This window comes from Chelonia mydas, chromosome 10 (assembly GCF_015237465.2).
Source record: "Chelonia mydas isolate rCheMyd1 chromosome 10, rCheMyd1.pri.v2, whole genome shotgun sequence".
Lineage (NCBI taxonomy): Eukaryota > Metazoa > Chordata > Testudines > Cheloniidae > Chelonia > Chelonia mydas.
Window position 1 is genome coordinate 69,687,708 of NC_051250.2, and position 27,608 is coordinate 69,715,315.

Below are 27,608 nucleotides of genomic sequence, written 5' to 3' on the forward strand. Positions count from 1 at the left end.
TGACCTGAGCCCCCTCCTGCACTCCACACCCCTCCTGCACCCTAACCCCCTTCCGTGAGCCCCTCATACACCCCTTTGCTCCAACCCCTTGCCCTGAGCCCCTTCCTGCACACTGCACCACCTCCCGCACCCCAACCCCCTGCCCTGGCCCTGCAAGCAATTTCCCCACCCAGATGTGGCCCTCGGGCCAAAAAGTTTGCCCACCCCTGTGCTAACAGCTGGTTGGACCACTCCACTGAGTCCACTGATCTAATGACAGGTTTCAGAGTAACAGCCGTGTTAGTCTGTATTCGCAAAAAGAAAAGGAGTACTTGTGGCACCTTAGAGACTAACCAATTTATTTGAGCATGAGCTTTCGTGAGCTACAGCTCACTTCATCCCACAGTATGCATCCGATGAAGTGAGCTGTAGCTCACGAAAGCTCATGCTCAAATAAATTGGTTAGTCTCTAAGGTGCCACAAGTACTCCTTTTCTTTTCACTGATCTAATGCTTTCTCATGTGCAGGTATCAGCATGGAAGAAACAGGGCTGTGGGGGCCTTTCCCGCTTATCTTGCTCAGGAATCTCTCTTTCCCACTGACCATGGCATCTGGCTCTCAGGGCCTCCTGCACAATCTGCAGTGTTGGTCTGAGGGGAGCTGATTAGCAGCATAGTCAGCCAAAGTCCTGCAGGAGGTAGAACTCACTCACTTTCAAAAATAGTTTTTTTCTTCCAACCAAAGCAGCCTGCCTTTGCCAGCATGTGATATAAGGGAGCTGTGCACGTTCTGCTCTTGTATCCCTTCCCTTGTTAATTCAGCCTCACTTTGAAATAATGCGAGAAGAGAAACCCAGGAAAGATGATTTCAGAGCAAGCCCATTCATTCCATGACTGAGCAGACCGTCGGGAAGCAGAGTGGGTTGTTGTGAAGTGAATCTGTTTCCCTTGAGGCTGCTCTGTCTCCTCGGAGTTCAACCTTGTTATGTTTTGGCCTGCGCGTGTCCAGCTATTTCTTTCCATAACATCCTTCCTTTGATAATGAACTCTGGCCAGACTTGAACATACTCTCCCTTTTGACTCCCTCAGAGCTCCCCTTTGACCTTCAGAACAGCCTGTGTGCTCTCAGCCTCTGCCAGAGCATCCAGTGTTCTGTCTTTCTCCTGAAACATGGGTCTTTTCTTCTTGATTTTGTAAAGGGGTTGAGGGAATGTGTCCATCCGTGGTGGTTAATGAAGGAGCATCCTGGCAGCGCTTCCTCCACATTCCCATGCCAACAAATCATTGCAGTACAAGCTTCTCTCATACACTATCACCTGCCAATGACTTCAGTCCTGAGCTGGTGGCACCGCCCACTTGGGGGGGTGCGGGGGGGCACGGTGTCAAAGGTAGCTCAGTCTCTATATAGGCAAGGGGGCCCATATTTTCCGAAAGGGAGAATGGGACAGTGCACAGGGCCGGCCCCAGGTCCCTCTCCCTACCCCTGCATGCAGGGCTGGCCCCCCCTCCGGTCACTTGCCCGAGGCCTCCCCCTCCCCCTCCTTCTCCTCCCCTCCCCGTGAACGGGGCTGGCTCAAGGCCCCCCGGCCACCCATTGCATGCAGGGCTGGCCCAAGGAGGTCCCCCACCCTCTGCTTCGTTCGTGGGGCGGGGCCGAGCCCTTCTTGCCTCCCACCCAGGCGGGGCCAGTCCAAAGTTCCTCTCTCCCTCCTGTGTGCAGAACTGACCCAAGCCCCCCTGCTGGCCCGAGCTGCTCTCCCCAAGCCTCCCTCCTGCGCAGGGCTGGCATTGCCGCTCACCTCCTCCTCACATGTTCCTCTGTTCCCCGCAAGGATTCACACCCCACTTTTTGGCAATACTGGGCATTTGTCCAGTTTACTCTTGCCAACTGATGATCAGGATGGCAAGAGCAAATGGGACAAATGCCCAGATTTACCAAAAAAGTTGGGATGGCCAGGACAGGGCTCAAAAAAGGGACTGTCCCAGCCAAAGTGGGACGTATGGTCACCCTAACGTAGGCTCAAGCTTTTGGGGGCTCTCCTGAGCACTGGGTGGTACTTACATAGCTAAAACCTCTACGAAAATGTCCTCTTTGATGTCTGTGAGGAGGCCGAGGGCTTGCAGCAGCACCGCTCTAGTGCTTAGTGAAGATGCTGCCTATGCCAACGGGAGAGCTTCTCCCACCGGCATAGTTATTCCACCTTCCCTAGAAGTGGCAGCAATGTTGTCAGGAGAAGCCCTCCTGTCAACATAGCACTGTCTACACTGGGAGTTTGGTTGGTATAGCTGCATCACCATTAGTTTGTAGTATAGACCAGGGCTTAGTATGTCTTCTGTTGGTTTGGGTTTTTTTCAGCAATCAACCATGGTGGCTGTTTGCACTTTCTGATACCAGGGTAGGATACTTTGGTTACTGCAGCTACCATTCTGTGAATCAAGTCAACTCCATTTTGGGCGGTCGTCTGCTAAAAGACATAAGAGCCAATGAACATCTTTAGAAATTATTCTAGGGGAGGTTATTTGGGGAGAGGGCTTCTGGTGTCCTATGCAGAAAGAGCTTTCATGCATGAACTTCTTTCACATAGTTGAATAACCCCTCACGGTTTTAACTAGACATTGAATTCGCAGCATCTCCTCAGAGAGGCTTGTAGGCAGCTTTGGGGAATGAATCTTTAATTTTGGTCTATAAAACACACAATAGAAGCCTCTCCTAGACATGAGAGCAATTAAAATGTCCACTGAGTGAATAAACACAGTCTAATAATAATGGTACCGTTAATGAGACTTCAGATGTTTTAGCAAACTGGCCTAGGTCTAGCAAGTTTGGAGATGCATTATCTGAATAAAGTTGCTGCTGCTGTGAATTGCAGAGATGTTTCCTAAATGCCGTGGGCTTTAACTGAAGCTTCACTATCCCACTACCACCACTGTGGGTGGTGTGTATCCCATCCCAAGGGAAATATACTTTAGGCAAAACATAGCATGGAAGGAACGAGAGCAATTTTGCAAAACAGTTCACTTGATTCCCTCTTGGAAGGAATTCAGAGAAGAGCAACAAAAATAATTAAGGTTCTGCAGGGATTAAATTGTACAAAAAAGCTAAGTATGTATACCTTGGCTAGACAACGGCTAAGCGGATGTGATAACCAGCAGTGCATATTTAAAAGATGTAAACAGTAAGGAAGGAGAGGGATTTCTTAGGGTAAGGGGCTAGAACTGGAAATTGCAAGATAAAATTAAGCACAAGAATATGTAGCTTCAATATCCCGAAACTTTTCCTAATCATAGAAATGTAGGGCTGGAAGGGACCTTGAGAGGTCATCTCGCCCAGCCCGCTGCACCGAGGCAGGACCGAGTATACCTAGATCATCCCTGACAGGCATTTGTCCGACCTGTTCTTAAATACCCCCAGTGATGGGGACTCCACAACCTATCCCATGTTTAACTATCCTTATATTTACAAAGCTTGCCCTAATATCTAACCCCAATTTCCCTTGCTGCAGGTGAGCTGTATGAGAGAGTGGTATAGTTTCCAAGGTGAATGCCTTATTACTTGAGTAATTTAAAGCTCGTCTGAGCTAGTTATGCTCGTTAGCTGGAAGGTCATGGCTGAGGAGCACTGGCAGCACTGTATGAAGGTGGCAGAGTGGGACAGCAGGAGGGGTAGAAATCAGGGATGAGCTGCATGAGCAGAGATTAGTAATCAGTGGATTGCAGGACTAGATTGTGGTGCATTAGCACTGCAGGGTTGTGCTTGGGAAGTTTGTGCAGCCCCTTCCTGACCTGTGCCTAGCTCTAACCAGAGCTATAAGATGCTCACATGCAGAAGCATCAAATTCACCCCCAAATCATAGTGGGGAAGGTGGAACTGTAACCCCAGCATGTGTAGTCACTGTCCTTTACCACTGGAAAGCAGTGGGAGGAAGAACAAGATACTGACTTTGTTTCCCCCACTCAAATGTCTCCTTCTATCCCTGTGACTGCCATATTTTGTGCTCATGGGTGAAATTGCTAAGTGGAAGGTGTGTGAGGGAGGACTGGCTGAAGTCTCTCAGCCTTGGCTGATTAATTAACTCTTCAGATTAATTTCCTTTCTGATTACCGCTTGACTAATTCCTCCTAACTCGGTGAGACCTCCTCACTACTTAATCCTCTTTGTAAGACCTCAGAGTGAAATGCTTGAAGTAAACATTAGCAAAAAAGGAAGACATTATGAAACACAACAATGCTCCCGCTCCCCCGTTAGGACACCCCCCTCCCGTCCCACCCCCGCAGCACCACTTTCCCTTTGCTTCACCGTGGGGGCTGTGTGAGGCAGACTCTCTCAAGGGTTCTTCAGAACTCGCCTCTTTTCCTCATGTCTAAACCTGCTTTGTGTGTTGTTTCTCTAGTGTGTCTGTAACAAATTGCATAATTTCACTTGTTGAGCCTGATAATTAGTGACAATATCCCAGTAATTTGCAAAGGGGCAGGAGGAGGGAGACTCGTGGAAGCTCTGCTCAAAAACATTAGAGGAATCTTTTCTCACAGCTTCATTAAAGAGAACGTCCATACTTGTCAAACAGCTTTTGAGTGCAAGAGACTGACAGTGCTCCTGGGCTTTGCCAGGCATAGGTATCTCACAAACATCTCCACACACCTCTGCAAAGGCACCCCAGTCGTAATCTGCAGTCCCTCCAGTTATTCCAGCCCTGCCTCCTCCAGCTTTTGAATGCATCTCAGTCCCGATCTGCAGTCCTCCTTCACACCTCTGCCACATTATTCCAGTCCTGCCCACCTCCCACAGCTTTTAAATACACTTCAATCCTCATCTGCACCCACACAGTTATTCCACTCCTGGGACTCTCCTCCACAGCCATGTCACTGTATCTCAGTCCTGATTCGGGTGAGACAATATTATTGGGACCGTTTTGTCTTATAAACGCAAGTATACCCCCTCTTTTTCCTCCACCCCAAAAAAGTGTCCCAGTTTTTCACACTTGCTATCTGGTCACCATACTCCTGATTATAATTAATTAATTTATTTGTTTATTACTGTTGCAGCCAGATTTGGGGCGCCCTCGTATTAGGCTTTGTAGAAACACATATGAAGACCTGGATGATCCCTGGAAGAGTTTACAATTTACAATGTGACCCATGAAATTTGGGGGAGAGGTATATAATCAAATATATAATTGATGGTCAAATGGGATTAGTCTATGTTGCATCCGTGTAGGTGCAAATGCCTAAAACACCCCATGTGTCCATCACTGATTGCTGGGATGTCATAAGAAATCAGCCAGAGAAGAGTTTTGAAGGAGCAGGGCGTAGTGGCCCTACTGATCAGTTCAGGGAAGATGTTCCATATGTAAGGGGCAGGAGGGAAGAAGGCCTGGAGATATGTATTTGAGAAGCTCACAAACAGGGTAATGAGGTTGGGTAATGGTTGTTGGTAGATAGGAGAAGGTGGCGATCATGGTGGTAGGGGTGGTACAGTGAGAGAACAGAGTGGACAAATAGGGGTGGGTAGAATTGTGAAGCGCCAATAAGGTGAGGGCAAGAAGTCTGAATTTGATATAGTGAGATGAGATCCAGGATAAAGGTGACATGGCCAAAGTGATGGGCAATAATGGGGCCTGCTACAGAGCAGGTCCAAGTAAAATGGATATGCTATGAAAATCTGAGGACTCGCATATGCTATGGACCTGATCTACAGCATCCCCAATACACAAGTCTAGTACTCTCCAGAGGAAGGTGCCGTGATACTTGTAATCTGCCCTGGAAGTCCTCGCCCTGTCCCAGTTCTGACCACTCAACAGCCCTACTAATGCACCCTCCTCCTTTTTTGTAGAGCACCTTCTGCTATTCCAACCCTGGGCTCTCCCAAACAGTTCTGTCAGTGCACCGCCATCCTGACCTTTGGCACCTCCTGCTATTCCGGGAGATAGTCTCTGCAGAACAGATGACTGCTTGTTCCACTAAGAGCACTATGTTTTTATTCCTGGGCATACATTCCCAGAGTCTCTGGATGCTTTAATGAAATATAAGTAAAAACATAACTTACACTGAAAAAGGAAACCTGCCCAAATCAATCCCAGAGCGGGAACAAAACTTTCCCCATCTTCCTCCAGCATCCCACCCTCCTAACATGCAATAAATGGACACGACACCCCCTGGAAACATAACATTCAAAGAGAAACAACAAATTCTGGTGCAGCGCTTTGACCAATGCTTTGTGGATAACAACAAGGTTCTGCTAAGAATCCGGCTAGACCTAGCCAACTCCTTTCACTTGTGACCTCAGCTCGTGAAAGGCTAGTGCAGTGGCACTTGGAGGGAGCCATTCCTTTTTCTTCGTTTGTGTGCTGTGTGCAGTACTTAAATGTCGCCTAGACTAATTAATCTCGGCTGAGTTTGAGCTGCCAAGTGGAAAAAAATAAGAAAGAGGACGTGTGGATCGAGAAAAAAGTAAAAAAAAAAAGATTGCTCTTTGACGGCGAAAACCACTATTGGAGGCTTTTGGAGCAGACACTGTTTTTGGATTCCAGGCTTTGCCGCGGCAGCCTTGTTCAGCCCAGCCCTGAGTACCACTGCACTCTCCTTGTCTAGCTGCTCTGATTATGATATTTAAATCGGTCTTTAGATCTGCTGCTTTGCTTTGTCCCTGCTGGAAACAAATTACTCTGGCTGATAAAGGAGATTGAACCATATGCAGAGAATATGCTGTGCTCATATACATGGCATTAGACACAACACTGAAAGATTACCGAAGGTACAGTGCAAATACTGCAGCCAGGGAGCTCTGGCTGCAAAGCACTCAGGCAGAAGCTTCTGTTTTTCACTGGCGCCGCCACCCTTGACAAATAATTTTTGTTTGTGCCAACTTTATTCTAGCTGGTGTATGACAAATTGTAACTGCACTCTGCCAGCTTAAAGAGGCCTACCTAATTTCAGGCAGCTAGGAATTGGTTTACCAGAACAGACCAATGTTCTCTTTAGTTCAGTATCCTGGCTCCTGCCTCACTGGATCACATTAATAGTCCATTTAGTCTATGCACCTAATTGAGCAATGATGTTCCTTGTAGTGGGTGGGGCAGGGTTCTTCCTGACTCCAACTGGTGATCAGTTTAAGTCATCAAGTGTGAGGACTGGTAGACTGTATAATTTTATCCTGGCAAGTGTAAATGCAGTTGCTAGCCAGAGACGTAGTAGTTTGTAGTTATTAGAGCAGGTGCTTGGGAGTTGGGAGTCCAGGGTTCTCTTCACAGCTCAGCAACTGACCTTGGACAAGTCACTTAATCCCTCTGTGCCTCACGTTCCACATCTGCAGAACTCTATCTACCCACCTTGCAAAGCACTTAGATCTCCTTGAACAGGAGGTGCTGGAAAAGCACAAATTGTTATTTCTCAGACGTGCTGGGCTACCCCACGACCCAGTGTCTAAAAGCATGTATTTCATTCCCGGTCCCCAGAGCTCTCCACATACCCTCTTGGAATCAACAGCGGGTGTTTAAGGTGGCTCCAGTTCTGTGCACAGAAAACAATGTCACTCTGCTATAGATAGCGTTGCATGCCTGGTGGCACTGATGTAGGTGCAGATGCATTGTGTAGCTGCTCTGGATTTGGCCCCATCACTGATGCAGTCAGAATGGCAGTGCACTAGCCGTGGAGCAGTCCCATACTTGGATGGCAGTTGCACCCTGAGAGCATACTCTGTCTTTGTTTCTCTCTGGGTGCTTACATGGTCTGCTGACTGTAGTATCTGGTGGCTCCCCCTCCCACCACACATACGCTTTCATTCCTGCACCCAGCTTAGGTTGGGGTGGGGAGGGAAGACTGTAGTCTCCTGTATGTCCTGTTATGCAATCAGAGTGACCCCATGTCCCCTCTTTTTGCTACATAAGAAGCATATTTCCCTTTGCTTCAGCATATTCAGTAACCCCAGGGGTAATACAGTAACTGCTGCTCATATGCCAACTGCTTGCACACAGGTTCCTGTGGTTTGTATCACTTTCACATTTACTTTTGTTGCCATGGGTCTGTTCAATTTGTAAAGAAGAAGAGAAAGAGCAAAAATAACAGCAGTCATAAAATAATGGCAGAGCCAGAGATGGCCAGTCAACGACTCTTATTTAGCCAATCTCATCATGCAGGAAGTAGAGGGCACCTGGCATTTCAAACAAATCCACAAAACACCTTTTAAAAATAACATATAATTAACCTATAGAGCTCGCTGCTGCAGGGCGATAGCTTGCTAAGATCCATCTGACAGTGGTTCAGTGAGAGGATTTGTTGGGTCTCAATCCGATTTCTAGTGGACAGGTTCCCACATCCCAGGCATAAATCACATGCTGATGGTCATGCTTGGTAAGTGTCATCTCCGCAGAGGAGCCAAGAACTGAATGGGCCATGGGGCCTGCATTCCCCTCTAGCTCCTCAGGGTCTCTGCAAGGCATGGCTGAGGCGCAGAAGGGGAAAGCTGCCCTGCAGTTACCTGGGCTATGTCTGGTCTGTGGATCAGAGGATATCCCTGACCAAGACTGTCATTCTGGCATCTTTCACCAGCATAAAATGTAGTTTAATAAAAGAAACAATCTGTCACTTTCCCCTTCACCCTCTCTCTGAATGCCCTGCTCCTGTCTCTGACTGTCCTTGCCATATAAAGCCAGACAGCATATCCCAGGACTCCGACTGAACCTTTTGGGCTGTGTCTGTGCTCTGCTATGTTCTCCACAAACGTGCAACCAGCATGTGAAAAGGAAGCATGGAGAAAGCCAGTGGTCTGATTCTTGGCCCTAAGGAGCTGGGCTACAACCAGCCACCTCATGGTTAGGTGGTGTGGAACCAGAACACCCTTCTGACTTCCTGCACAGTTTGGAAGCTGGCAAGTCAAAGTGAGGGATGCAAGACAGATTAGCATGGGGGGAATGATGGTAATGTCTGGAAAAGCAATGGATTCACAGGGGTGGGTAGATTTCCAGCTGATGTAGCAGATCCAAAAATGCACATAAATTATTTGTGGCTGAAATGATAGTTTTTCAAAAACACATCTCTGCAAATGCCCTGGAAAAAACCCCTCAGAGCCCAAAGAAATTTCTCATTTTTATGAGGTGGCCAGAGGGTGAGCACAATATCCCTTCAATACTGTATTGTATCAGAATCTCACACGCACACTCCCTCCATCCATCTCCCTCAGGCAGCTTAACTCTGTAAAGATGACTTAGAGCATGAAGGATGCGGTAGGATTGAACCCTAATCAGATCATTACTGCAGCAAGGAGGGGAAATAACTTCCAATCCAAAGCTGCCGTCATTTTACTTATTTCATAATAGCTTTTATTTATTTATTTTTCCTGCTGCGTGGTCCAAAAATTCTCCCTGAAGACAGGGGAGAGGATGAGCCACAGTGACTTAGGGAGAATAGATGTTCCCTCGCTCTGAATTAAAAACAAACACAAAAAATACAGCTGTGTGCATGTACACAGTGCAGAGTTTTGCAGCAATCCAAATAATTTATTCTCTCTAAACGAAAATTCCAGCTGTCAAACTTCTCTGCCTGTTTCGAGCTGTTGGCTCTTGAGACCAAAGACTAGAGAAAAGGAGGAAAATGAGGGTGATACTTTTTGAAAAAAAAATAAATAAAAACAAGCCATGGGGAAACTGGCTGTTTGATGGCACCACTAATACAGTGCATTTCACTTCTGGCCTAGACATCTGGTTGCATCTTATGTTGGTGGTAGCTGAAAGCTGTTACTAGCTTATGACTATTTGGTGCTCCTCCCTCTGAAATGAGCCGGAGGTCACAATATAGCAGAGAGGTGCCCGCTTCACAACTGGAAATAAGGGGAAAGGCTGAACAGCTCAGGGGTTTGACATCGGGATATAGGTAAGTGGCCTATTCGAATCCAGTCCAGGTCAGTCGTGACCACAAACTTGCTAGCTGTTTGGGTTCTGTGACATGAGCCTGGTGATTTCCATCGCTTCCAGTGGACAGGTGCCCATGCAACAAGAATACCATCACTGCAGTTGGCACTAATTGTTCCCCTTACTGGTAGAAGGCCAAGAACTGAATTGCCTGCTCATATGTCCTTTATACTGTACTAGTATCTTTGGACTGTGGGCGATTATGTCATCTCTGATATAGTCGGGTTCTCAGCTATTTTGGGCATTACTGATTAGGACCAAGACTTTGAATTTGGTTTGGAAGTGACTGGGGAACCGCTGGGGTGTGTGGAACACTACAGTAATATTTTCACTTTGAACCTTTGTTGCTTAAGACTCAGACAACCGCGTGGTGCCTGAGTTGTAGCTTCAGTGGCATCCCCGTTAATCGTTGGGTAGAGGGAATTGCTGCCATCTATCGTGGAGACAGCGAGCATGGGTATGTGTGGCAAGGTCTGTTTTGGAAGAGGAAAGAGTGGAGTCTCCTGGGCATTTGGAGGCGGTAGGAGGCATCCACACCACTATTGCAACCTTTGTGCGCTGCAGTAGTGGTGAGGTAGCAGCGTGTAAACTTGAGCATGGACTGGAGGTAGTTCCTCCCGGTTAGAGTCGATGCACATTGCTGGGGTGGTAAGTGGGGGAAACTTGCCATGCTGCTGTCTGTGCTTTACCTGTCCTGGGCATAAATAGAGGCCTTGATCTCCAGGGCTGTCAGACTAGCATCTTTCACCAGCTTGAGCTGCTGAGAAAGAAAGAGGTGCTGAAATAAACGTGGGGCAGAGCTGTAATTGCCCAGTCAGATGGGCTCACAAATGCTAGCTCATACCTTTGAACCTTGGGATTATCGTTCTACAAATTCCATCATGAGTGGCACCCCCTTCGCTTGCATGTCTGGGACAGGAGGCACCTGAGCTGGGTGCACTGTGCCCAGACAACGGTGCCAGGCGTGGGAGGTGATGCTCACTGGTGGAAATGCAAGGCGTCCTGTTGGAAAGCAGCTGCGAGAGGAAAGGGTTTGGTTTTGTATGTGTGACCCCAGAGGGCAAAGGGAAGAGGCTGGAGAGGAGGCTGGAAAGGAGAGTCTGCTGGGCAGCACAGCGGTGGCCTGCCTGCACAGAGCTGTCTCAGCAACATCAGCATTCCCTGCTTGAAATGGTAAATTATTCTCCTCCTCGGTGTGATATTTTTTATGTGCTTTTCTCAGCAAAATCAATCAAGAGGAATTGATAATTTATAAGCTTTTGTTTGCCTTTTTCACTGTTCGGGGGGGGGGGGGGGAGAAGCAGAATTCAGAGAAACAAACGCCAGAGATAAAGGAGTTGAGGCATTTGCATCTCCGTGTCCCAGTGCTTCCCCCACCCCTGGGGTGGGTGCAAGGGTGAAAAGTGGAGGAGGGCTGCTGTCTCCTTTAGGATGCTCTGTGGGGGTAAGGTTTCTTTGTTGCGGCTGTTGACTCATCAGCTTCTCCCGTAGCAATGTGGCTGCTGTTGCTAGCTAGCCAGCAAAAGAGGGGGATGAGCCTGCCAAAGAGTGTGTCCGAATGTATCCGTGTCAGGGACCCAGTCCTGTGAGGTGCTGAGCACCCTCACTTTGCACTGAAGTCAACAGAGTTAAGTTGGGGTGACTGAGAGCAGGACGTGCTCTGCTTTCTGTGTGCAGAGAATGATGCAGGGAAAGAGATTAGATTAGGCAAGTAAAAAGATAAAGGCTGGTCAGCTGCCATCCTGGTTTATTCAGAAAAAGAAATACCCCATGGCAACATAGTCCATGTGTCTGCTAGATACATCCCAGCTGACGCTCCCTCACGCTCATGTGCACCCACAGACGTGTTTGTGCCTCCACTCCCCGTCCTGCAAGCGTGTGGGAACGCGTCTCTGCCATCCGTGCCCACCTCACCATCATTCACCCCCTGAATGGCAAGTAAGATAGTGAGAAGGGACCCGTGTCCCTAGGGAAACTACCCTAGTTTGAGAATTACAGGAGCCACCATTGTAAAGTAGGGACAAATGTTAGAGCTGTGCAGAGAGAAAGATAAATAGACAAGGAGACACTCTGCTCAGATAAATAGGTGCTGTAGATAAATACTTAGACAGATACAGTAGGTAATTATGTAGATGGATAGCTACCCAGACTAGTGCGTGGACATGGATAATAGTGCGCTGCTGTAGTCTAAAGAGAGAGACATGTTAGTCTGTAGATCAGTTCCTGTTCCCTGACTAAGGGCTTGTCTTCACGTACAGTGCAGGAGCCGCATAGCTGCACCAGTGAGGCTGCAGTGCTTTAGTGAAGACGCTACTACACCAACGAGAGAGCTTCTCCCGTCAGTGACGTTAATCCACCTCCTCCAGTGGTGGAAGCTATATCGACGGGAGAAGCTCTCCCGTCAGCATAGTGCTGTCTACATGGTGGGGAGGTGGGATAGGTTGGTATAACTGCATCTCCCAGCGGTGTGGATTTTTCACACCCCTGAGTGACATCGTTATACCGATATAGGCCTAAGCTAACCCTCTTTAATGCCATTGTCACTGGAACGGAAGTTTCCTTTGTGGGGAGCTCAAAGTGGGCAGCGGGCGTTTTTTTCAAGAAAGGTTGGTTTCCATAGTCTGAACTCCTTGTGTGGCTTCACACCTCCATTTCCGAGAGCAGCTTGCATGAGTGATCATGGAAGTGAGTGATGATAATGTAATTAGGAATTGTAACTCCATCTCTTGACAACATCCTACCCAAGAGCTGAATGTCCTTTGACCTTTGTGCACTGCCAGTCCAGTGGTGCCAAAAGGAAACCAGTTTTGGTGGCTGCACATCCTCCTATGGTGCTCACATATACACTGATCCTAGTGAAACTGCTGGTGTTTGCTTAGCTGTCCCTGCCCCCCTAGTAGTGAAAAGTGCTTTGGTGGTTGGTCCGTTGTGGAGCAGAGGCATAGAATGAAGTCTCAAGCTTCTGGTTAATTTTGGTGGTAGATAGATAATAAATAATGAAGGAGGGAAGCTCAAGATGTTGGGAGTTAATGTTGGCTTTGAATAAACACTGAAGAATTTGGATCCTTGTCCAAAATGTTTCACACCTTTTAGGCCTGCGGAGTTTGTCTGGAACTCTTCTGGCAATAGGCTTTCTCACATGGCTTTTGTGTCACGTAGCCGAGACAGCCTTCAGCACTTCTGCTTCTTATTGTAGTCGGCACCTGAATAGCTGCACAAATGGAAGAGGAAAAAACTGACTTGTGCCTTTCTGAACTCTCAGAAAGGATGGGGTTCAGCTTTTGTTCTAGAAATTGGCAAAAGCTCCTGGGTTTTTGTTTTCTTCAGAACCCTTTTGCCATTTCCTCTGTTATTGCTCACTTTGACTGGCCTGGCATATGCCAGGGCTGACTTCCTGGGAGCCAGCAGATCTTTCTGATCTACCCCAGTAGATTCTGTATGTTGGAAAATGGATGTTACTGTGTGAGCAATGATTGACAGACCAGCCTGTAGTGGACTGGTTGGATCGTGGGGTTACTCCTGCGCTATAGAGCCCTTTTAATCTTTCGTTTTCTGGTTCAAGTCCAGCCCAGGATGTGATTGATTGACAGTCACTAGCATATGAAGGCTGCGTGATGTGGAAGGAGTTATTGTCCACGTTAAAGAAAAGCAAACAAAAATACACCACTACAAATGTCACTAACTGACCTCCTAACAGCAGAGAGAGGCTGAGAATTGAATGAGCCAAGGAGAATAAATTCTTCTCCCACCCTGCGAGGTAGGGTCCTTCCCAAGTAATATCCTCCTTGGACAAAAAACATAATTGGAGAAAAGATAATTCTCTCCTGAACTTCAAAATGGGTGATAACCTACTCCCCAGCACAAACTGGTTTACAGCGCTTTCCATGCCATTTACTGTAATCCTTTGGGTTTTGTTTAAATGGCTCAATGCTGTGAGAGTCCTCCACTTCACCCAGAAGTTCAGTTCATTCCCTGCCAGGTGACAGAATGAAGGAACATGATCAAATAGTTTGTTTTAATGCTCTTAGATGACAGACACTGCCTTTCTGTAACACCTTCTTGAGATGTAATGCTGGATTTGGCTGTCCAGTGACCATGCGGCCTCCCCTGGTGATTCCTATCAGCTGCTGAAGAAAATATGGTTCAGGAAGAGGTGGCCAGCCCTTCTCTCTGCACGGAGAACACCCCTAACTGGTATAGATCCCATGGATGCAGCATTTCCAGTTACTCTTTCCCTCTTATTCCTCTGGGCCCTTTCCCTTATGAAACGTGTTTTTAAAATCCAATACATCTGAAGAAAGAGCTGCGGGACCGTTGGTCAGACCTGTGTTTGTTCCCTTCCTCGCTCATCACCGCCTTCACCTGGCCGTATAGATCCCCATTGCTGCCCTCCTCCCATCTATTTTTGCACCACAGCTGCAAATGAAACGAGCAGCTCCCTGCACCAGGCATTGCTCCTTGGCTAAGAGGGTCAGAGATTGATGGCTTTGTGGCCAGAAGACACTTGTCATGGGCTTGACAGGTTGCTTGGTGTTGCAGGGTGGAAGCGGGGGAGGGAGGCAATGTGCTTGCTGTTTATTGGCCCCCTGGTGGGACCAGTAGGCGACCTGGTGTAGTGACCGCTCTGGGCATTTAGTGAGAGATTTATGAGTTTGTAATTTTCTCAGGCCCTGAAGAAAAACTGTCTTTAATTAAATTTGGATTCCACCCCCTCCTGTCCTTCCTCTCTTCCATGGTTGTGGATTGTTTACTGAGACGCCTGCATAGCTTTTGAAGAACAGGTAAGAGTCTTTGAACATAGCCAGGAGGAGCAGGGGATTGAAAAGCAAACAGACAGCTGGAGAATGCGACAGAGAGAGACAAAGGAGGCTTTGCCACGCTTAGAGAGTGCTCTGTGATGCTCTGTGATACCCCACTGTGTGCACTTCAGGCCAGCAGGAGCTGGGAGTGCTCTGGGTCCTTCTGCATGAGAAAGATCCTGGATCAGTCTTCAGATCCTGGCTGACCTCTTGGGTTACTGCTCTGAACTGCTGTCTAGGAGCCCAAGGTTTGAGTCATGCTCCTGTTCTCTCCTTCCTCAGGTGGCCAGGAGCTAGGATTCCTGCAAAAGCAGTGCTATCTCACCCCATCTCGTGGTGAGGTGAGATGAGCTTAGGTTGCTCTGCTGTGCCACCCCGTGGCTGATGTAAGAGCACCACACAGCCCTCCCTGTCTGAATGAAGGTTGCCTCCAGTGGTGAGAATGGAAAGCAAGAGGAGAAATAGCTGTGGGGAGGGGTTAGTTTAATATTATTTGAAGAGGAAGGTACCAGAAGAATAAACTGGGAAGCTGGCCTGGTTGCTTGAGCTCTTCTGTTGAGGGAGTGGCCAGAAGGCATCCCCGGAGATGCTAACAGGGCACTGCATTGGATGTAACGGTGCTGCAGCTGCGCCCACAGATCCTCCTTGTCTTCTTGTGCAGACAGCCAGATGGAGAATGCCGCTGTAGCACTTAGTGAAGACACTCCTACACTGACAGGAGAGCGTCTCCCAGTGCTGTAGTTAATCCACCTCCCTGAGAGGGGATAGATGTGTCGATGGGAGAAGCTCTCCTGTCGACATAGCGCTGTCTACATGAGGGGTAAGGTTGATATAACTACATTGCTTGGGGGTGTGTGGATTTTTCACACCCTTGAGCGATGTAGTTATACTGATATAGGTCTTCAGTGTAGACCTGGCCTCAGTCTCATTTCTGATCCCCATCCAATAGCTAAAACAAACACTTCATCTGCCCTGTGGGTAAACACCGGCTCCCATCCATTCACCCTCTCAGCCCTAAAGACCCATAGTTAAAAGGCTCTGGATACCCATTAGCACTGTCTGCTCCATACTGAGGATGGTTTCACCTGCCTTTGTGCCTAGATTGATGGAATGAAAAGTGGTCCAATTTCCGTACTGCTCCTGCAGTGACTTGGTATCCACTTCGGAACGGCTATTCTGTGCCACTCCAGTCATCAGCCTCAGTGTTTCCAGTGATATCTACATGATCCCTACAGCCACATTCCAGTGATCCCAGCCACATCCCTACACATCCTGCGGACACGTGCCTCAGTGATCTCAGGCATTTCTGGGTCTTGCAGAGGCATGGAAAATCCTCCTGTCTTGGGCCCACCCTGGGGGTGCAGCAGGTTGGTGCTGTAGGCGCTTCTCCCCAGGTGAGCGGATAGGTTTGGCGGCATCCTCACAGTTGTATTGTGCTGGGAGCTCCTTGTTTGTTCATCCGCATGACTGGTGCCTGCTGCTGGGTGTGCTTGGTCTGGGCAGCAGCAGTCAGTGGGTGTCATGAGGGAGGCACAGAAAATTCTAGCGGCTCCCGGCCTGCTTGCTGCCAGCATGGGGCGTTCCAGATTCCTTCCCCTCACAGTGCTGCAGATGAAAAGTCTCCTGTGCCTGCCTTCTCCCTCTGATGGCGCATATGGAAGAGACGTATGGCCTCCGCACATGTTCGGTTCTGACTTTGCAGCACAAAGCTGCTGTCGTTCGTCTTATCGTGAGCTCCAAAAACAACCAGGGAAAAATATAAATCCCCTAATGTGAGAGCCCTGTCTCAGGAAGTGGGCTGGGCTCAACACATATTGATGCTTTGCCTGTGCGGAATGACAGATGCTGTCCTTTGCATCCCCTTAATTAGTCATGAAGGTAAATGTCGACCGCCTCTGTTTCCTCTGCCCTCCTGGCTCGTGGCCTGGCAAGAGGTATCTTTCCCTCCTACCAGCTCTCAGGATGTTGATGAAGTAGCTAATAATGACACAGGCCATGTGTGTGGTGATGGGGATCTGGCTTGGGAGGGGGAGAGCACTCTGTCCTTCCAACTTGTATCGTTTTAAACATAGACAACTTGGATTGCAAAGAACTGGGCATAAAAGTAGCCACTGCTAACCCCCTCCCTTCTGTGAGGCAGGGCTAGCCCACAGCTCACATGGAAAACTCGAGGCTGCAAGTAGAGTCTTTTCTAGCTTGAATCTCCTGTTGGCAAGACATTGATTATGCCAGAAAAGCCTTTGGGTGACCAAGACCCCATTCCGATGTCCAGTTGTATTCACCTACTTCCTTAGAAGCCTCTGACAATAGAGTTTCCCCTCATTTGCTGTTCTTAGGTGGGAGTAGATGCTCTTTATGTGCACACACATGTAGTCTGTGTCTATCCGTCTTCCCACATTTGATCCCGTATGGAGTCTCCTGCATTGCGATAGGTGGTTTCTGGGAACTTTCCCTCTGACTCTTACCCATCTTAGCATATTGAGCCAACTGATTCTCTCTCTCATCATTCTTCTTTTTTCCCCCTCCTGCTCCTTTAGTGTCTGGTGTTCGTGGGCATTTTCTAACCAAAGACCTCTTCATGTGCCCTCCTTTGTGATGCGTCCCGGTGTGTGACACAAGCAGCATCTCCTCACGGGCTCTTCAGTAGAGCACTTAAAAGCTCCCCTCACTTTAAGACTCTCCTCTCTCTTCCTGTCATTGGGCCATAGGCATCCTTGATGTACAGGACCCAGCTCCATTCAGTTGGTGGAGTGGCACCCGCTCATACCAGTGGCCCCTTGAGTTTTCAAAGGACAGGGAGGGGCCAAGAGCATAATACCTTTTTCAGGGTGGGGGTAGGAAGGATGTGTTCTAATAATAATACCTATCTCTTAAATAGCACTTTTCATCAATAGATCTCAAAGCACTTCAGTCTTCAATTTGTTTATCCTCACAAGACCCCGGTGAGTAGGGAAAGTATCAGTATCCCCTTTTTACAGATGGGGGAGTGAGGTACAGAGAGGTCAAATGACTTGCCCAAGATGACCCAGGAAGTCTGTGGCAGAGCAGGGAATTGAACCTGGGTCTCTAAAGTCCTAGGCTGGTGCCCTAACCTTCCTTCCTTCCTCTCCAACTTCTAATTGTCAGCCAACCCCACCACTTCTTTTTGGGCACCTGCTACCACCGGCTGCTTGGATTCGTTCAAGCTGAAGTCAATGGAAGCAGCTGGGGATGCCACAGGTGAGGATCAGGCTGGTTGCTCAGGTGGCTAGGTGTGGCTCTCGGCTTCTGCTTTTAAAAGCTTGACCGGAAAGCCTTTCCCCCAGAAGAGAGGTGGTTCATCATGCACATATACGCTGCCCCTCCCCCCTTAAATGTGATTTGCTCTAGAGGTCTGGTCTAGAGGCACCCCCTGGGGGTGGGAGGTGAAGTCAGTCTCCAGTGGCCTGTTCAACCCTTGGCCTCTCTGTTAAGAGTGTCAACAAGGGGAAGAGTAGTGTTAATTGTGATCATGCTGTGGACTGCTGTCCCCATAACTCTTTCACTTGGGTGACTGAACAGCCATCGCTGGGTAGTAAATTTTGGTCTTTATTGACCTGGGCTGGGTTTGAACTAGCTGCCTAGAAGTGAAAGGAACCACATCCCTCTTCCTGATCCTTTGTACCATCCATCGCTCAACCTGGTATTGTCTGGAAATATCCCCTTTACTGTATGCCACCATTTCACCTTTATAACTGCAGCCTCCTATGGCTATTGCAGTTCTACGCCTATGGCTGGCAGGATGGGGAGAGGCAGAATCGGTTTCTGGTTGAGTGCGAGTGTGTGATTACACAGCTGACGGGTCCCAGAAGGTACTGTGTGCACATACACTCAGGGTTACGTGAAAGCTAGAGCTGTTTGCGATCACAGCTCCCGTCACACCATGACAACCACTGCGCTTGCTTGCTCCTTTATTTAAATGGAGTTGATGTTCCCTACTGACCTCAGATGGGAGCTGCGTGCATGTGTGCGTCTGTGAGAAGCGGAGCGTGCTGTTCTGTTTAGAAAGTGAAATCCCCAACCCTGGGGGTGGAATTAATAATTTTATATTCTGGACTCTTGCCTCCTGACTGATCTATCTGAATTACAGATTAACTGGCAGCATAGGGACAGTGGAATCCATTTAAATGAATAGCTCTCTAATTTATTAAAGGGGTTATTTAGGCTGTTGGTATCAGCAGAGCATCAACTTCTTGGAGTAGCAGCAGATTCCTGCCCCCCAGCAGCACTCAACCCTTTGCTTCCTGTATATTTTATCTTCCCTATCAAAGCTGAAAGGGGGCCCTCCCAGAAATCCATGTAGGATTCAGATAAGAATTCTGAGCAGTTAGTTTTATTTTATTTTCCGATTAGCAGTCGGCTCACAGGTAGCATATACTTTCTAAGTTATTCTGTAGGAGCCAGCTTTGTGTTCTCCTTTCTGGTAGGTCTGGGGAAAGCAATGGAGAAATCCGACCTGTCTGACTAGACCAGACACCAATTGTCATGATTATCCTGTGACTGGTACTGTCAATAGTTCTTCTTTTTAACCCATACAGCCTGCTTTTCTGACATAGAGATACAATCCACTTCTAGATCTCCAGGTCAGGGCTGCAGGCCATAAGGAATGATGTCCTGGAAAACACTGGCATACCTATCTGACCTATTGACTATAGGGGACCCAGCCAAAAGAGACCCTTGAAAATAAGAATCATAGAAGTTAGAGATAGAAAAGGCCTATGTAGGCCTACCCAGCCTGACTTCCTGGGGTCAATGCAGTTTTGTTTCCTCTACTGGTTTCTTGTGCTTTGTCCAGTCTAGTTTTAAATGTCCCAAGCAATGGAGCTTCCATCCGTTCCCTTGGCAGACTGTTCTACAAATTCATATATCCTGCTGCAGGAGCTCTTTTCCTGATATTGTCAAGAGGTTCTGTCCCCTCTGAGAGATCTTTGCTCCTCTGAACATAGGGGATCCTTTGCACTAGTGGAATAGTTTTTACAGATGATTTTTTTTCAGTTTAGTTTGCCCTGGACAGCCATCTGTTCCTTCGTTTCACACAGACTTATAGAAGAAGTGTCCCTTCCAGCCCTACAAGAGGTCAGTTAGTCCGTCCTCCCGTCCCGAGGCAGGACTGAGTATACCTAAACCATCCCTGTCAGATGTTTTGTCTAACCTTTTCTTTAATGGTGTGATGTCAGCTCAATATGATGTGTATGTACAATGCCAGTGAATTTTGCAATGATACAGTTGTCCGCAAACTGTAGTTAAAAGCTCGGTTCGTCTTTAAAAGAAGTCAAGGCAAATACTACCTTTATATCATGATATGTGTGCCAGGAATTTCTGCTTTCCCTCCATTGCCTACAACGTCCTTTTGAAAATCTGCTCAACCTCATGTCTTCTGGTCAACTTCAGATGACAAGACTGTATCAGCATAGCACTAGGGAACCAGCAGGGGAAGCACAAGAGACTATGTAAACGGTGGTTGTTTTTTTAAAAATTTATCTATGATGGAATGGTGGACAAGTTTTTTGTTTTTTGTTTTTTTTTTAGGATATTTCTAATCTGGAATTCATACCCCCAAAAGATCCTCATAATTTTCAAAAGGCTCAGATTCAGGATATAAACTCTTTCTGCAATTTGAATGCATTTAGTTTCTGTAGGAAACAAAATATTTTTCTTCGGAAGGAGTAAATGCATAGGGAGGATGACATCACCAGACCAGGCTATTTTGAGGAGTATTAAGCAAAGAAAAGTGATATACTTTTTGCAAAAGTCAGAAGTGTTACATTTCCATTACTTTAAAGAACTAAGTTAAGCTAGTTTTATTTCAGACTTTCCTATTAAATTCCATTCTGGCTGAACGTAAACACGGTGGGTTTGGTTTTTTAAAAGTTTGGGTGTGCAAATATGTGTCTAATCTGCACACTCAGAACTGGGGCTCCAGCCTGATCAGAAATGTCTACACTGCTATTTTTAGCTCTGTAGGAGGAGCCCTGTGAGCCTGAGTCAGTTGACCCAGGCTCTGGGACTCACTGCTGAGGGGTTTATTTTGCAGTGTAGAAGTTATGTCAGTTGCATGCACAATTGCAGTAAGTGGACCTGCAAATAACTTGTTAGGAGCATAATGTCACTGTCATACAACTATGGTGACTGCCTGCATACAGAGGTAAAATGTTTAATAACAAAAAGCCCATTTTTAAAATAGGTCAAATTTTGACAGAAAAGTTTTTGTTTGAAAAATCATGAGCTCTGTTAAATAGTGTCTGAGAACTAGAATGTGAGAAACTGACCAGTCTAGTTTCAAGGTTCAAGATGAATGATTTGCAAAATGAAAACAAAGAGCATAAGCCAAGGGTGCAAAATACCTTAGATTATAAATGTTCTTTCCGTTTGAATCCTTTGTATGAGTCACACAAGGGAAGAGATTTATTTTTGTTTAATACATGATATTTTTTCTTGACAGAAAATTAAACCGCAATAGGGAGGCCTGAACATTAATGTTGTATTATAACAGCTAATTCCCTCACTGGCTTCAGAGTCTTTTAAATTGGATACTTTGGGGAGGGGACACATGACTCCAAGGACTCCAGGGGCTCTGGTTACCATTGGCTGGGTAAGACTACTCTGCATACAGGCCTCTCATCTCCATGGAGAACACACTGGTGTCAGCATTAAGTGGTGTGGCTTAAAGATAGCCTTGTCAGTATAATTGATCTTGCGTCATTGCCTTTCCTGCCAGGACTGTCTGTCTCCTTACCCATAATCCCCATCACTTTGATGACCCATCAGAAATATGGGACTTGGCCCAGCTTTGCCTTCATCCAATAACATTATGAAATTGATACTGACACTTCCATTGGCACTAATTTCTGTAAGAGATTGGAGCCAGAGGACAAGTGGTTTACTTTCATGGCAGTTAAGCTTTCCAAGTAGATCAAGGCGGAGACAGCCCAAGATTGATCTCATTGTGGCCAGGTTATGGGAGAGGAGATGTGGCAAGAGGGTGGGTGGGTGCGGGGTGGATACCTTGGCAGCTCACAGCAACCATAGCGAGGGAGGGAGGCAGATTGTCGAACTATGTCAAAGCTGAAAAATGGGAAGCATGCACAAACCTTCTACTATGTGTCTGTGATGCCAGTGTTCACTGGTGGCCAGATGCCTGAAGGGCAGATACAAATGCTCTGACCACTGAGAGCTGGTAGAGGTTTGCTGGTTGATTACTATTATTATTTATTAAGCATCCACGGTGCACTCAGCTCAGTTCAGGTCAGCGCTGTATAGTTCAGGGGTGGGCAAACGTTTTGGCCCAAGGGCCACATCGGGGTGCGAAACGGTATGGAGGGCCGGGTAGGGAAGGCTGTGCCTCCCCAAACAGCCTGGCCCTCGCCCCCATCCGCTCCCTCCCACTTCTCTCCCCCTGACTGCACCCCTCAGAACCCCCAACCAATCCAGCCCCCCCCTTGCTCCTTGTCCCCTGACCACCCCCTCCCTGGACCCCCCATCCCTAACCACCCCCCCTGGACCCCACCCCCATCCAACCCCCCCTGCTCCCTGTCCCCTACTGCCCCCCCGACCCCTATCCACACCCCTGACTCCTGACAGGCCCCCCAGGACCCCATCCCCTATCCAACCCTCCCGTTCCCCATCCCCTGAGTGCCCCGACCCCTATCCACACCCCCGTTCCCTGACAGGCCCCCCAGGACTCCCACCCCTACCCAACCCCCCCCATTCCCTGTCCCCTGACCACCCCCTCACAGAGCCTCTGCCCCATCCAACTGCCCCCTGCTCCCCATCCCCTAACTGCCCCCCTGGGATCCCCTGCCCCTCCCCTTACCACCCCCCCATTCCCAGCCCCCTTACCATGCTGCTCAGAGCAGCAGGAGTTCGCCACCCGGCCGGAGCCAGTCACACTGCCCGGTGGCAGCATGGCTGTGTGGGACGGGGAACAGCAGGGGCGGGGCCGGGGGTAGCCTCCCCAGCCAGGAGCTCAAGGGCCGGGCAGGACGGTCCCGTGGGTCGGATGTGACCCGCGGGCCGTAGTTTGTCCACCTTTGGTATAGTCGGTCAGGTGCAGGCTCTTGCTTGTGGGGCCATGCTGGACTCACTCAGCTGATGGTCTGATCCAATGGCAAATTTAATGTTTCTGAGGCCCAGCTCAAGTACAACTTTAACTGAGTCAGGGGTCTCTGTTATAGCATGGTGAAAAGCTGCAGGGTAGATGGGACCTAACCATGGCCCAGCGTTGCAAGCATGTTAAAACCCTGGGCTGTCCAAAGCTTTACCTGAGTTATGCAGAGACAGGTAGATCCCATCTAAACAGTAGCTTTTAACCATGTTGTAATAGTGTCCCTTGTCCTGGGTGGGGTCTGCCTGCGAGTATGGGATGGCATCTTCACATGGGGCCCAGCTAGTAGAGATGTGCAGCTCAGCCTGTGTTTGTGGAAACCCTGTGCCTGCCAAGCAGCCCCTGCTCCAGCTCAGCTCTTTGTATGCGTGTGCTCAGGAGGAAGGGCTTGGTTAAAGTGTTTATCAGTTTGTCACAGTCTCAGTCTGCCATGGCTGGGGGCCAGGAAAGTGGATAAAAGCCTTGGGCCAGTGATAAATAGAAATTGAAAAAAGGAAATGTGTGTGTTCAGCCCTGAGCCGTCATCTCTGTTTCCGAGGAGATTGCTCCCTTGTGGTTTGGGCATTTGGATAGACTCACTTGTCTTGGCATTGAGTGCCCATGAGGTACCTTCGGGTTCAAATGACATGTAAGCATGTGAAACGCCAAGGGCCAGTGGGCGAAGAAACATGTCACAATGCTGACTGTGTTTTGGGGGGGGGGGGGTTGTTCCCCCATTTTTACATGTGGGTGAGTGTGCGTGAGCATGTCTGTGTGGGAGTGCCACATGCATATAAACCAATATAGGCAGGTCCTTGAGTGAGTTCAAGTGACCATGTGTTAACATGCATGTGTCTAAGCAAGCAAATATGGACTTGTGTGGGTCTGAGGGAGGGAGGGTCCCTTTGTGGCAGGTGTCAACATGATCTAGTGGTTAGTGGAGTCAGGGAATCTGGGCTTTATTGCTGGTTCTGCAATGGATTTACTGGATTAAGTTGCTGGATAGTCTCTTTGTGCCTCAATTTCCCTACTGGTAAAATGAAGATTGTGACACTTCGCTCCTTTTCCTTACTGTTTATTGTGTGTGAGTGTGTATATGTGTGAGCAGCACCTGTGCATATGTGAATGTTCATGTGAGTAGTTGAACGTGTACTCCTGCACGTGTGTGCAAACTGTAGCAAGCACTGCAGTATATAAAACACACCTTATGAGCAGAAGAGATTAGAAGGCTGATATGGTGTTATTCCGATTGATTTTGCTGTTGTATTTATACCTGAAGGTAAAGAGCAGACATACTGGAAATCAATTGGCCCTGTGCTCTCTCCCCACTCCCTCTGCAGTGCCATTTGAATGAAATGCTTCTATCATTTTTACCGTGTGTCTATGATAGGGACGAGTGAGCCAAGAGATTAACAGGCCCTGCTGTGGCCTTTACCCTGCAACTGCCCATCTCTTGTGTTGTAAAGTACACACGATTCTGGAGGTTTTAGGTACCCTCGAGGTGAAAGTTTTGGGACTCTGGCTTAAATGGGAGGCAAGTTTCCGTCTACAGAAAGATGATGTAAAGGGGCAGCATGCTGAGAGTACAGGCAGCCGGGAGTGCACTGAGCTCCCAGTGTTTGGGACTGGAGGCTAAGGGTGATTAATGGGAGATGCTGAACAGTTAGGGATTCGTGGCTGGTACTGGACATGGTGCTGGGAAATACGGGGTTCTGTTGTCCAAATTATAGCATGGCCATAAAATGATGGAAGATTGCGGGCCTTGGTGACAGGACAGGAAGGATTCTTCCTGTGGTGAAGAATCCCAGATACACCTTTGCCATGACTTCAGTCTTTGTTGGGCTCCCCTGATCCATCCAACCCAAAATTGACTAGCCTTTGGTTTTCAGTAGCACCTTGCAAAATCCGGGTGCCATGCTGAGTGTGGTATAGCAGCTGTTCTGCATTAAGCAGTAGTCTCAGATATGTGAAACTGCAGTACTGGCTGAGGAACACTCAGTCATTTTATCCTCTGTCTCCTCCGGAAAAGTGCCTTGGGATGCTGAGTTTCCATATGGATTGCCAAACAGAATCGTGCAGGCGGGACCTTGGTTTGACGCCTCATTCCAAATATGGAGCCCCTGAGCACAGCGACCCTCCCCCTTATTACTGCATGACTGCAATGAGTCTGGATCTTGGTGTGAGATCTGAACCGCAGAAGCTTTTGGCCCAGAAGCAAATGGGCTCCCACCTGAGCCACAGTGACAAATGAATAGCAAAGGGACTTGTGTCCTGCTCAGGTTGTGTCTACAGAAATGCTACAAAATGGAGAATTGGTGCCTGCGGCTGTGATGACTTTGCAGGGAGCTGTGCCATGCCTTGGGCCTCTGAAATGTCTCCTGATTTGCCCACCCTTGTCCCACTGTGGCATTTGTCCACTCCATGGGCACTTGGGGCTAGGCACACAGCATGCCGTTTGCAGTGGGATTTTGTTACAGCGATAGATAGCTGTATCCCCTTCGACAGGGGCCCTTTCTCACTGCATTTCAGAAGGGTACATTGGTGGCATGCGGTTGCGACTCTGCAACCCAAAATACCACAGTGCATCCCATGTGCCTCGCTGGAAGGTTCCATATCTTATATATGCCAGTGTCCTCCCCACGTAAAGAGGTGTGAAAGGAGCACAGGGGCTGACTGTCAGAGGGGGCTGAACACTGGCAAGTCAGTAGGAGCTGTGGATACTCAATACTTCTGAGCATCAAGCCCAAAGAGCACGCTGAATAATTAAAGTGAGATTACAGCAAATGACTCTATAGATTTGGCCCTTCCTTGCTTCCCCCCTCCACTCTCTTTGTGCCTTCAAAGCATATCTGCTTCTTTTGCTGACAGAACTGCATTTCTGCTCCCATTAATGCTGCGAAAACCGATATCGCTGGCGTGGATGCTAGCGTGCCAAGATGGGATCCCAGGAGCATTCTTGCTAGTGATTGATGCGTAAGCCAGAAAGGCTCCACCTGGATTTTCAAATCCCGGGATGAGTGTGCAGCTCTGGCAGTTAGAAAAATCAGCTTTTGGAATGTGAACAGAGCAAACTTGATCAGGGAGTCATGAAGAGCAACTAAAGATGGTATAAGAGTAGTGCTGTTAGCTAGTGTCCTGTTCCATTACATCACAGGTATTGTAACTAAATACAGCCATCCTCCCTGCATTTACTATCAGATAAAATATGCTTTGCTTCCTCTTCTCAGCTGTTAGGAAGTGTTGCTGTGCATTATTAAATAACTGCCATGTTTCACCCCAGAGGTGGTTGCATTTCATTGGTAGGCAAGAGAAACGGTTCCCATATATCCTTTATCTGCTTCATGGGGGTCGGTTTAGGCTTAGTTAATACTTAAAATGTTCGAGATGCTCAGGTGTAAGGATAAAGTATTCCTACGAGTAACCCCACAGTGTCACGTTTAGTCACTTTTCTGACTATTTGCTTCTTCCTGCGTTGGAGGCACTTGGTACAGCTGGCCCTCTGGCTTTGGGCATAGCTGTAAAATATCCTCCTCTCCATTCTTCCCACTGGAGCCTGGGATTCAGAATTGCATTTTCACACTGTCTGGCTTGTTGGATGCCTCCCCTTGAAATTTTCACATTGTCTTGTGATTTTTATTGTCTACGTTCCTCTGCTGGATTTATGTGTTCGTGCTGTCCTATGCATTGACTCGTGTTTGATCTTAATACTTCCATTCCCAGTGTGCGAGTGCATTCAGGAGTCACATCAAAACTCCATAAATAAAGCTGAGAAGGAAAATCACTACCAAGGGGGAGCTCTCCAGAGTGTGAGAGATTTGGGGAATCCGACATCTCTTACAGGAGAGAATCTTTGAAGGGTGATGGAAGTTGAACCAGTGCTTTATGGTTTGGGGAGACCTTATGGATTATTGTATATGAAGCAAACAGCAGTGTGAGTGGCCCAGAGGTAGATTTACTCTGCGATGTGCCTCAATTCCTAAACGTGATGATGGGATAGTTTCCTCTGAGAATTACTGTCCAGCATTTCATTTGTTCTGGGGGCCAATTGAAGCTACCACTCTGGATTATTTTTACATGTGGCAGAAGGCATATGGGGAAGGAAGGATGGGGGCAATAGCTGCGCTGCCACTGCAGGGTGAAATGCAGCAATCTTCTCTTTTTTCCTCTACCCCCTGGGGATGGAACAGGAGCAGCTCCTTCAGGGCACTTGCAACTGAATTCAGTGGCAGGTTCGGGACTCCCCACTTCCATTCTCAGCAGTTTGGGTCTGCATCAGTGTAACTGCTGCAATTAGTTCTGGCTCTGGCTGCTCCATGTGCTTCTGGCTCTGTCCCCCATGTGCTCTTGGTTCTGTCTCTGACCTGCCTGTGGAGTGTATTGTTTAATGAGAACTGTGATCATGGCTCTCTAGAAAGGTGCTAATCTGGTTTCAGATCTTAGTTTGGCCACAATCAGATTAGCTATGGGTCGGTCGATGCAACTCTAATGCTTCTGGCCCAATTGCTGTGAATTTGGTAAAGAAGGAGAGGGATGGCACTTGGCTGATGGTAACTGGAAAGCTATTTCTACGGTAGGGGATAGCCTAGAAATAGGCGTGAAGTTGGGAGTGACCCGAGCAAGCAGTGCGAAGTCAGCAGGTAGCAGGAGAGCGGAACGGAGTTGTGGGGACGTTGGGGAGTGAGGGAAGCCGTGTTTGAACGTGGTGCAGATGGCGAGGGCGAGCCAAGGGTGGGAGACTGTATCAGCAGAAAGAAAAGGAGTACTTGTGGCACCTTAGAGACTAACAAATTTATTTGAGCATAAGCGTTCGTGAGCTACAGCTCACTTC

General features: G+C 48.1%; 1 protein-coding gene and 1 long non-coding RNA gene across 6 annotated transcripts in view; one reads left to right on the forward strand and one right to left on the reverse strand.

The window, feature by feature from the left end:
- Nucleotides 1–23,168, reverse strand: part of LOC122462221 — a 38,512-nt gene extending 15,344 nt beyond the window's left edge. The window contains exon 1 of the long non-coding RNA XR_006284645.1: nt 22,537–23,168. This is a non-coding gene — a long non-coding RNA (uncharacterized LOC122462221). The remainder of the gene's footprint in view (nt 1–22,536) is intronic.
- NTRK3 (neurotrophic receptor tyrosine kinase 3) overlaps nt 1–27,608 on the forward strand; it is a 325,185-nt gene that overhangs the window by 160,655 nt on the left and 136,922 nt on the right. The window lies entirely within an intron of this gene.